Genomic DNA, 9,035 nt, shown 5'->3' with positions numbered 1-9,035 from the left:
TCGGTGCTGTATTATTTCTGAAAATTAAACTTACCTTGCCATGAAACACCTGTATGTTGAAAGACTCAGTCCGCTCGTAGTAGAGAGAATTGATTTTTGAGCTGTGATTCGCCATTCTCTGTTCCAGTAATATTCAGGTTTGCTGAAAATGAGATGAGATGAAACGAGCAGGACAAACCAGCAGGTCTGTGACACTACACGGTGTCTACAAAGTTGTCTCTTGCACTTACAGTGCAGTGGACGGAAATTTTCACTCTTAAACCAGTAATTATTATGTTAAGAAAAAATGTGGCCGAGAAATACTCGATTTCAGCGCGGTGACACTGGGCCAGAGTAAAGTTCAGTTAATGCGATTGCCGAGTGGCGGGAGGTTGGATTTGGAACTCCTGTGCGGCTGCGCTGCGCATTGTCCAGATCTGTTTGGAGCGATATTCCCTTCAATTCATCACTTACAGGGACAGTTTGATTCTAAGTTTCTTTTCCCCGGTGCTTGGTGTGATTCCAGAAATAAACGCGACCCGTGCTTAACCCAAACTCGTCACGAACACGTTGACCGATACAAGGCGGCCACACTCTCCACTTCAGTGAGATGAAAGCCGACAGCGATTTCACGTCGATTCCAATGGCGAAAACAACTCATTCAATGAAAGTGCAGGTCATTGAGGTGCCTTTAAATTCCTGATTGTTCACACAGAACTTCTTCCCAAAGCGTTTGAGATACACGTGGGGCGATTTGGGGACTTCTTCTCCCTCTTTGCAAAAGTTTCATCCGCAGCACAAGGTCAAAAGTCGAGGGCAAAATGAAACGATTTGCTCAAATTTGAGAACCAGAGAACCAGAATATAGAGCAAGGTTCTGTTTATTGAGAAAAAGCAGATGAAACATTCATTCCGGAACGATACAGAATCTTTTCAGCTCCAAAGGCAACGGTTAACCCGTGTTTTGAACACGCAGCCTTCTGGTGACGCAGTAAGTAACGCAGATGATAGCAGGAAATTGAAAAGTGGGAATTGATAGATTAAGTGTGTGGACAAAACTGTGGCAAATAGAGTTCAATGTGGGGAAGACCGAGGTCATACACTTTAAATCTAACAAAGATAAATCAGAGTATTTTCTAAATGGTGAGAAACTCGGTGCTGTGGAGGAGCAGAGAGATTTAGGGGTCCAAGTACAGAAATCGCTGCAGGTACAAAAATTAATTAAACAGCCTAATGTGCCATTGGTACGGCCGGTTAACTCGTTTGCAAAGAGTATACTGTAACATAATGATCACGGACTCGATTCTTGTAATTTACTTTATTTATTTCGCGTTTTTGTAACTTTTGAAATTGAAGCTTTACAAAGAAAATCCACAGAAAAATTCACGGGGTCGGTTTTTTGAATTACATCCGTTGTAACTTTGCCCCTGGGCAGGATAGACATGTCTTTCTTTTTATTTGTCTTTGTCCAATTTGCAGATAAACGTTTGACTCGCGGCCTGTTCCCATCAATTATCATCAGCAGCAACAGACAGACAGAGCGGGTCTGACCGCCTCGAGATGTGGAAAATGGATCAGTTTCGGACAAATCAAATAGTCACCTGGCACCGAGAGAGACAAAACCAAGAGAAAAAGGCAGTAGGTAACAGTGAAATAACAGCCAAATACAAACGATATAAATATTTCCCATCCTTGATGTCTCTCTATTCAAACCCCAATCCTTCAGTGGCGGGAATTAAATTTCACTGCAAATAAATCCGAGAATCGAAGCAAGGAAGAAGAAAGTAAACAACCAAAAACTGCCGAAACTCGGGATTGAACCAAGGACCTTCAAATCTTCAGTCTAACGCTCTCCCAACTGAGCTCTTTCGGCTCTATACCCAACGATTACTTTGTGTTATTGTCGTGGAAGAAAATATAACCCCAGGAGGAATTGCCCCTCCTGTTTATTCCACAATTCATATATAAACATCACACTCATAGAGATACACCCACAGTTCATATATAAACATCGTTGTCTTACGTAAACTACCAAAGTTAATAAATCAACAGCGCACTCATACATCCACACCCAGTTGATGGGAGGAAGATCGGTACCGAACGCCGATAGAGCTCTCAGAGGCGGAAGCAGCAGCGACCGATCAAACTCTTGATCTCATCCTTAACACAGACCGGTAGATCCACCTGTGAAGTTACACCGCACTTTGATCGCAGGGACGGTAATTGGTTCTCAGATAGCCTCAGGGTGTCTAATCGCTTCTTCGTGGCGATCCATTGGGGCAAGGGCATCTCAGAGAGGGGAAGGTACTATCAGAGGGCATCAGAGAGTGTAAGGTGGTTCACAGAGGAGAGCGTGCAGTCAGATGGCATCAGAGAGTCTATTAAGATCTGAGAGAGGGGAAGGACTGCCGAGTATGGGAGAGTGTAAGGCGGCTAAGGGCGCATCTGTGTATGGGGCAATCAATAGGTATCAGAGCAGGTGAATGGCGCTGACAAGGTTCAAAGTGGATCATGGACTCTCTGAGGGTATCGGAGGAGGTAAGAGACAGAGCGTATCAGCGATGATAAGGAGCACAGGGAGAATCGAATAGGGTAAGGGGGGATCAGGAGGTATCAGAGAGGCGAATTGTTCCAGCGTTGGCATCTCCTAAATATTACATTTTCTGACCTTCACCATTTTTAATAACAACAAAAAGTGAATCCAATTGAACCGATAACCTGTCCGCGTCCCATGTGGAGGGAACGAGAAGGTAGAATCGGGAGGAAGTGGATATTTGGCAACGCTCACGGTTTCCTTTCACACAGCTCAGGGTTCTGCCTGTTTCGAATCTGGAGACAAGAGGTTGCACTTCAAAAATGTTGTCACCGACTGTGAAAAGTAGAACACAAATCGCCCAACGTGGGGCTCGAACCCACGACCCAGAGATTAAGAGTCTCATGCTCGACCGACTGAGCGAGCCGGGCCGACTGCTGAAATTCTTCCCATCTTATTATTGCAGAGAGACAGCTGTTGGCTTTGCTGCAGGAGTTCAGTTCGTTCCACAATCTCAGGGTATCTGCTTCTGAACACCCGTTTTTTCATTCTGGAGTTAGTCTGATGTCTTTTACCATTCGTCCAGCTCCGCGCTGAGCAGTATAGGAACATCGGGACAAGAGAAGGCCATTCAGCCCCTCGAACCTGCTGCCCCATTCAATTGGATCATGAGTTGATCTGCAATTCATCTCTGTTTCTCCGTGTTGGACTCATATTCCTTGGTACCCGAATCGAAAAACGATCTATCAATATCAGACTTCAAATTATGAATTGAACCACAATCCATATCCTTTGGGATAAGAGAGTTCCAGCTTTCGGCCGTATTTTGTTTACTAAAGTGATTCCTGATTTCTTGCATGATTAGTCCAGCTCCAATTTCATTTTGGATTCGGCCAACAGAGAGAGAGAAAAAGGCCGTCTTAACCGGAGATTGATCCTTTAACGATCTCTCACAAATCAACTGAAACCAGTCGGAATGTGAATACCATTTCACTTTTCCAAAATAAAGGGAGTGACATTCATTGTGGAAACAGTCTGATGTCGCTCACTGCAGAAATATCCATGTCAGTGTGAAGGAGCTCGCTTGCAACCTTCGAACCTTCTCTGTCAAGAAGTATTCCGACTTCGTTCAAGCCAACCTCGTTTTTTTGGATATTTTTCATATGCCTGTTATCCAACCGCAGAATAAATGGTGGAAAATCAGACGCACTCAGCTGGCAATGCTTGCGGTACATTTTCTGGAAGACAAGACACACATTCGAACCCAAGAATTTGCGAGACAATGAATGTTAAGGTAAAAGGTTGCCTTCGTGTCCTCCAACGACCAACTTTTCAGTTCGCAGCGAAACGCGCTAACCAATTGCGCCACAGAAACAGAACTTGCAAATGTTCAAGGACTAATTCATCCAGCTGACGCTTCAGGTTGCCGCACTCAATGCAACAGCTTTCTTCCAATCAGTTTACTTTTCCAAAATAAAATGTGTGCAGCTTGCACGAGTCAAAATCTGTGCTGTATTATTTCTGAAAATTAAACTCACCTTGCCATTAAACACCTGTATGTTGAAAGACTCAGTCCGCTCGTGGAAGAGAGGATTGATTTTTGAGCTGTGATTCGCCATTCTCTGTTCCAGTAATATTCAGGTTTGCGGAAAATGAGATGAGATGAAATGAGCAGGACAAACCAGCAGGTCTGTGACACTACACGGTGTCTACAAAGTTGTCTCTTGCACTTACAGTGAAGTCGACGACAATTTTCACTCTTAAACCAGTAATTGTTATGTTAAGAAAAAATGTGGCCGTGAAAGACTCGATTTCAGCGCGGTGACACTGGGCCAGAGTAAAGTTCAGTTAATGCGATTGCCGAGTGGCGAGAGGTTGGATTTGTAACTCCTGTGCGGCTGCGCTGCGCATTGTCCAGATCTGTTTGGAGCGATATTCCCTTCAATTCATCACTTACAGGGACAGTTTGATTCTAAGTTTCTTTTCCCCGGCGCTTGGTGAGATTTCAGAAATAAACGCGACCCGTGCTTAACCCAAACTCGTCACTAACACGTTGACCGATACAAGGCGGCCACACTCTCCAGTTCAGTGAGACGAAAGCCGACAGCGATTTCACGTCGATTCCGATGGCGACAAAAACTCATTCAATGAAAGTGCAGGTCATTGAGGTGCCTTTAAATTCCTGATTGTTTACACAGAACTTCTTCCCAACGCGTTTGAGATACACGTGGGGCGATTTGGGGACTTCTTCTCCCTCTTTGCAAAGGTTTCATCGCGGCTTGTTCCCATTAATGATCATCATCAGCAACAGACAGACAGAGCGGGTCTGACCGCCCCGAGATGTGGAAAATGCATCAGTTTAGAACAAATCAAATAGTCACCCGGCACCGAGAGAGACAAAACCAAGAGACAAAGGCAGAAGGTAACAGAGAAATAACAGCCAAATACAAACGATATAAATATTTCCCATCCTTGATGTCTCGCTATTCAATCCCCAAACCTTCAGTGGCGGGAATTAAATTTCACTGCAAATAAATCCGAGAATCGAAGCAAGGAAGAAGAAAGTAAACAACCAAAAACTGCCGAAACTCGGGATTTAACCAAGGACCTTCAGATCTTCAGTCTAACGCTCTCCCAACTGAGCTGTTTAAGCTCTACACCCAATACTTACTTTGTGTTATTGTCGTGGAAGAAAATATAACCCCAGGAGGAATTGCCCCTCCTGTTCATTCCACAGTTCAGATATGAACATCGCACTCATAGAGATACACCCACAGTTCATATATAAACATCGTACTCATAGAGATAAACCCACAGTTCATATATAAACATCGCACTCATAGAGATACACCCACAGTTCATAGAAAACATCGCACTCATAGAGATACACCCACAGTTCATATATAAACATCACACTCACAGAGATACACCCACAGTTCATATATAAACATCGTACTCATAGAGATACACCCACAGTTCATATATAAACATCGTACTCATAGAGATACACCCACAGTTCATATATAAACATCGTACTCATAGAGATACACCCACAGTTCATATATGAACATCGCTGTCATACGTGAACTACCAAAGTTTATAAATCAACAGCGCACTCATACATCCACACCCAGTTTATAGGAGGAAGATCGGTACCGACCGCCGATAGAGCTCTCAGAGGCGGAAGCAGCAGCGACCGATCAAAGTCTGGATCTCATCCTGAACACAGACCGGTAGATTCACCTGTGAAGTTACACCGCACTTTGATAGCAGGGACGGTAATTGGTTCTGAGAAGGCCTCAGGGCGTCTAATCGCTTCTTCGTGGCGATCCATTGGAGAAGGTACTATCAGAGGGCATCAGAGTGTGTAACGGGGCTCAAAGAGGGGAGCGGGCAGTCAGAGGGTATCAAAGAGTATATTGAGATCTCACAGAGGGGAAGGACTGCCAGAGGGTATCAGAGAGTGTAAGGACTCTCAGGGCGTATCAGTGTGTGAGGACTGCGGGTATCAGAGAGTGTAAAGGGCGCTGACAAGGTTGAAAGAGGATAATGGACTCTCTGAGGGTACAAGAGAAGATGAGGAGATCAGGGAGAATCAAGGAGGGTAAGTGGGTATCAGGAGGTATCAGAGAGGCGAATGGATCCAGAGTTGGCATCTTCTTAATATTACACATCCTAACTATCAACATTTTTAATAACAGCAGAAATGAAACCGATTGAAACGGTATCTGCCGTGTCCCATGTGGAAGTAATGAGAAGATAGTATCGGGACGGACTGGATATTTGGCAACGCTCACGGTTTTCTTTCACACAGCTCAGTGTTGTGTCTGTTCATATAACTGGATTTCATGAACTGAAGATAAGAGGTTGCACTTTGAACCTTTCATCACCCACTGTGAAAAATATAACTCAAAACCCCCAATATTTGCTTTAAACCCAAGACCCTGAGATTAGGAATTTCGTTCTTTACCGACTGAGCTAGCCGGGCCAGCGGCAGGGCTCATTCTCATCCTATTATTGCAGAGAGGCAGGTGGTGACTTTGCTGTCGGGGTTCAGTTTGTTCGACAATCCCAAGGTGGCAGAATCTGAACACCCGATTTTCATTCTGGAGTCAAGTCTGATGCCTCTTACCAGTCGTCCAGCCCCACACTGAGCAGGAGTGTAACATCGGTACAGGAGAAGACCATTCAGCCCCTCGAGCCTGCTGACCCATTCAATTAGATCATGAGGTGATCAGTAATTCATCTCTGTTTCCCCGCCTTGGACTCATATCCCTTGGTAACCGAACCGGAAAAAAAGATCTATCAATATCAGACTTCAAAATTTGAATTGAGCCTCAATCCACATCTTTGGGATGAGATAGTTCCAGCTTCCGGCCGTATTTTTTTTGCTAAAGTGATTCCTGATTTCTTGTCTGATTAGTCCAGCTCCAATTTCACTTTGGATTCTGCCAACAGAGAGAGAGAGAGATAAAAAGGCCGCCTTAACCGGAGATTGATCCTTTGAAGATCTCTCACAAATCAACTGAAACCTGTCGGAATGTGAATGCCATTTTACTTTTCCAAAAAAAAGGGAGTGTCATTCATTGTGGAAACAAGAAGTAATCCGAATTCTTTCAAGCCAATCTCGTTTTCTTTGAATATTTCTCAGACAGCAGATTAAATGGTGGAAAATTAGACGCACTCAGCGGGCAATTTTCACGGTACAGGATCATAGAATCGTAGAAGTTTACAACATGGAAACAGGCCCTTCGGCCCAACATGTCCATGTCGCCCAGTTTATACCACTAAGCTAGTCCCAATTGCTTGCACTTGGCCCATGTCCATCTATACACATCTTACCCATGGAACTGTCCAAATGCTTTCCAAAAGACAAAATTGTACCCGCCTCTACTACTGCCTCTGGCAGCTCGTTCCAGACACTCACCACCCTTTGAGTGAAAATATTGCCCCTCTGGATCCTTTTGTATCTCTCCCCTCTCACTTTAAATCTATGCCCCCTCGTTATAGACTCCCCTACCTTTGGGAAAAGATTTTGACTATCTACCTTATCTATGCCCCTCATCATTTTCTAGACTTCTATAAGATCACCCCTAAACCTCCTACTCTCCAGGGAAAAAAGTGTCAGTCTATTCAACCTCTCCCTATAAGTCAAACCATCAAGTCCCGGTAGCATCCTAGTAAATCTTTTCTGCATTCTTTCTAGTTTAATAATATCCTTTCTATAATCGGGTGACCAGAACTGTACACAGTCTTCCAAGTGTGGCCTTACGAATGTCTTGTACAACTTCAACAAGACATCCCAACTCTTGTATTCAATGTTCTGATCAATGAAACCAAGCATGCCGAATGCCTTCTTCACCACCCTATCCACCTGTGACTCCACTTTCAAGGAGCTATGAACCTGTACTCCTAGATCTCTTTGCTCTATAACTCTTCCCAACGCCCTGCCATTAACGGAGTAGGTCCTGGCCCGATTCGATCTACCAAAATGCAACACCTCACATTTATCTAAATTAAACTCCATCTGCTATTCAGCGGCCCACTGGCCCAATTTATGAAGGTCCCGTTGCAATCCTAGATAACCTACTTCACTGTCCACAATGCCACCAATCTTGGTGTTATCTGCAAACTTACTAACCATGCCTCCTAAATTCTCAAACAAATCATTAATATAAATAACAAATAACAGTGGACCCAGCACCGATCCCTGAGTCACACCGCTGGACACAGTCCTCCAGTTTGAAAAACAACCCTCTACAACCACCCTCTGTCTTCTGTCGTCAAGCCAATTTTGTATCCAATTGGCTACCTCACCTTGGATCCCATGAGATTTAACCTTATGTAACAACCTACCATGCGGTACCTTGTCAAAGGCTTTGCTAAAGTCCATGCAGACCACGTCTACTGCACAGCCCTCATCTATCTTCTTGGTTACCCCTTCAAAAAACTCAATCAAATTCGTGAGACATGATTTTCCACTCACAAAACCATGCTGACTGTTCCTAATCAGTCCCTGCCTCTCCAAATGCCTGCAGATCCTGTCTCTCAGAATACCCTCTAACAACTTACCCACAACAGATGTCAGGCTCACCGGTCTGTAGTTCCCAGGCTTTTCCCTGCCGCCCTTCTTAAACAAAGGCACAACATTTGCTGCCCTCCAATCTTCAGGCACCTCACCTGTATATTTTCGTTCAGACAGGACACACATTCGAATGCTGGAAACGCGAGACATTGAATGTTCAGGTGAAAGTTAGGATCCAGCGTCCACCGGGTGGAGCTCGAACCAAAAACCTTTCAGTTAACAGCCGAACGCGCTAAACAATTGCGCCACAGAAACACAACTTTGTATTTGCTGAAGGACTAATTCACCGAGCTGAAGCTTCAGCTTGCCGCGATTAATATAACAGCTGTCTGACTATCAGTTTACTTTTCCAAAATAAAGGGTGTGCAGCTTGCATGAGTGAAAATCTGTGTTGTATTATTTCTGAACATGAAGCCAACCTTGCCATTAACCACCGTAT

General features: G+C 44.3%; 3 non-coding genes across 3 annotated transcripts; all 3 read right to left on the bottom strand.

The window, feature by feature from the left end:
- Positions 1-1,778: 1,778 nt before the first annotated feature.
- On the bottom strand, positions 1,779-1,851 carry trnaf-gaa (transfer RNA phenylalanine (anticodon GAA)). Its single transcript has one exon. It is a non-coding gene; the product is annotated as a tRNA-Phe (tRNA).
- Positions 1,852-2,869: 1,018 nt separating this feature from the next.
- Positions 2,870-2,942, bottom strand: trnak-cuu (transfer RNA lysine (anticodon CUU)). Its single transcript has one exon. It is a non-coding gene; the product is annotated as a tRNA-Lys (tRNA).
- Positions 2,943-5,091: 2,149 nt separating this feature from the next.
- Positions 5,092-5,164, bottom strand: trnaf-gaa (transfer RNA phenylalanine (anticodon GAA)). Its single transcript has one exon. It is a non-coding gene; the product is annotated as a tRNA-Phe (tRNA).
- Between the last annotated feature and the right edge of the window lie 3,871 nt (positions 5,165-9,035).

This window comes from Heptranchias perlo, chromosome 20 (assembly GCF_035084215.1).
Source record: "Heptranchias perlo isolate sHepPer1 chromosome 20, sHepPer1.hap1, whole genome shotgun sequence".
NCBI lineage: Eukaryota > Metazoa > Chordata > Chondrichthyes > Hexanchiformes > Hexanchidae > Heptranchias > Heptranchias perlo.
This window is presented reverse-complemented; position numbering and strand designations above follow the sequence as displayed.